Below are 2,979 nucleotides of genomic sequence, written 5' to 3' on the forward strand. Positions count from 1 at the left end.
ATTCTCTCAACTGAGGCTGCATGGATTTTCCACAGATAAATTTTTGTCAAACTGAGGCTCATATAACATACACAGAACATAAGCTATAATAAGTAAAAATAAGCAGAAACAACAAGAACTCTAACAACTTAAGATAAAGGATCCACAATATAAAATAAATATTATCGAGATTTTTAGAGAAGTAAAAGATTGACTCAAAAATGCAAGGAAGAAATAAGATGCTATTGAATATAAGATCCAGATTTGAAAAAGAATTAAGTAGAATTTTTATAAATGAAGAATATATTCATTAAAATGGAAATCTCAATGGATAGAGTATGCAGAGCATTAAATAAAATGTTTTGGAAGACAGAGCTGAAGAAATTACCCAGAATGTGGCAACGAGATCGAAAATAAGAAGTTTGGAGACATGAAGCATAGAGGTAAAACTAACACATATCTAGTTGAATTTCTAGAAGGAGATAATAAAGAAAATATGAGAGAGGAATAGCTAAAGATATAATGCCTGGGAATTTTCTAGTATTGATGAAGAATCTCAATTCTCAGATTTAGGAATTCCAATTAATTCTGAGCAAGATAAATTAAAAGAAATTGATATTTAGACATATCAGAGTGAAACTTAAAAGCAATAGAGACCCAAAGACCCTAAAAGCAGCCAGAGAGAAAAGAAATAACAATTAGACTTGTAGGAGACTTCTTAGCCATGTTAGAAACCAGAAGACAGTGGGGATGATAACTCCAGAGAGAAAATTGTGTTCCTAGTGTTTTATACCTTGCCAAAGTACCATCTAGGATTGAGGACCACCCCTCCAAAAGACATTTTTAGACAAAAGGAAAGGTGAGTCTACTACCAACAGATCCTCCTAAAGAAAATTCTAAAAAAAGATAGACATTTAACTCAGAAGGAAAACCTGAGATGTAACATGAAAGAATGATCAAAGGAATTGGTAAATATGTGGTTTAATCTAAATAAACACTGACTATATACAATATTTTTTTAGCTAGTAAAAATTATATTTTAATTAGATAAGTGATTTCCCCTAATTTCTACTATATAAAATCCATCTAGGAGAACAGAATGGGAATGGAGTTCCTTAAAAAAACTAAAAATAGAACTATCATGTGACCCAGCAATCCCACTCCTGGGCATTTATCTGGAGAAAACCATAATTCAAAAAGATACATGTACTCCAATGTTCTTTGTAGCACTATTTACAAAAGCTAAGACATGGAAGCAACCTAAATGTCTATCAACACAAATGAATGGAGAAGAAGAACCTAAATGTCTATAAACAGATGAATTGAATATTAATATATTCCATTGTATACATATAAATTTCATTGTGTATATATTAATTAACATATATAATGGAATATTACTCAGCCATCACAAGAATGAAATAAGGCCATTTACAGCAACATGGATGAACCTAGAGATTATCTGAAGTCAGACAGAAAAAGACAAATATTATATGACATCACGCATATGTGGAATCTAATTTTAAAAATGATATAATAGTCTTATTTAGAAAACAGAAACAGACTTACAGATATCAAAAACAAGCTTATGGTTACCAAAGGAAAAATGTGCGAGGGGGGATAAGTCAGGCACTTGGGATTAATAGACATACACAATTATATATAAGATAGATAATCAGTAAGAGCCAATGGAATAACACAAGGAACTCTTCAATATTATGTGATAACCTATATGAGAAAAGAGCCCGAAAAAGAATAAGTATATGTATATGTGACACAACATTGTAAATCAACTATAATCCAATAAAATTTTTTAAAAAGAAAAAATCCATCTGTGTGGGTACAAAGTTTATTAATTGTTTGGAAATAATTCTATTTTATCTAGAATTCATAATAATTTTACTTTGGTAATGTCAATTTAACCCCAAAATACAATATGTTGGCATTATAGGGACAAATAGTGATGTATTCTGATAGACTGGTATAAATTAAAGTGCTTCAGCAAGCATTCATTCAATTAACACTCACTGAGTAAGCTGTGCTTACAATAATAAATTTAATACTAAGAATAATAATTCATTTAGGGAATAAGACACAAGTTTGAAGTAAGTAAAATAAAAAACAACAAACAATATAAGAGAGGGAGTGACCAGAGTTGTAAAGTTTTTATACTGGTTCAGGAGGCAGGTAGAGATATTGATTTTTAGATTTTGTCAGTCATACATATTAAAATGTTAAGAGTAACTCTAAAAGAATGGAAAGAGATTGCACAACTCAAACATAGATGGAAAATTTTATCAATTCTAAAGGGAGGAAAAGACAAAAAATAACCAAGCCTAGAGAGCTCAAAATAAGAGAATAGAAATAAATTCACATAAGTCAGTAATTAAAATAAAAGTATACCAAACTTGCCATTCAAAAGTCATATATTTCCAGTGTTTATTAAAACCAACAAAACCCATCTCTATGTTGTCTATAGGAAACAAAACAAAACTACACAGAGAAGTTGAAAGTAAGTAACTAACCAAATACTGAGCAGATAAAATTTTAGTATCATATAAAAGAAGCATTATTAGCGGGGAAAGAGGCTTGCTCACTATATTATAAAATATACAATTTATATAGGAGATATAATTGCTTTAAATTTGTATGCCTCTGATAATATAACCTTAAAATATGAAAAGGAAAATGAGGGCACAGTCACTGACTTCATAATGTCATTTCTGAAGATGAAAATACAAATGTTAAAGTGCTTTGTAACACAGGATATCTATCATTTCATCTTCTCTAATATTCTGCTTTCTGATAATTTCCCCCAGGAATCTGTATCAGAAATGGAGTATGACTAATAAATATTCTAACATGTGAAACTGGCTAAATGGAGGCTAGGTTGAAAGCAATGAGGATTCACCACCACATGGGAATAGGGAACTGATAATCTGGCTCATATGGTGGAAGAAGAGTTGGTTAAACCATTAGCCATTGTTACTTGGGACTCCA

At 30.5% G+C, this 2,979-nt stretch overlaps 1 protein-coding gene across 1 annotated transcript in view; it reads right to left on the bottom strand.

Annotated features, from left to right (window-relative positions):
• LOC105000833 (6-phosphofructo-2-kinase/fructose-2,6-bisphosphatase 1-like) overlaps positions 1-2,979 on the bottom strand; it is a gene marked incomplete at both ends in the record, with an annotated part of 13,800 nt that overhangs the window by 886 nt on the left and 9,935 nt on the right. The window lies entirely within an intron of this gene.

Source organism: Bison bison, unplaced genomic scaffold, assembly GCF_000754665.1.
Source record: "Bison bison bison isolate TAMUID 2011002044 unplaced genomic scaffold, Bison_UMD1.0 scf7180017854474, whole genome shotgun sequence".
NCBI lineage: Eukaryota > Metazoa > Chordata > Mammalia > Artiodactyla > Bovidae > Bison > Bison bison.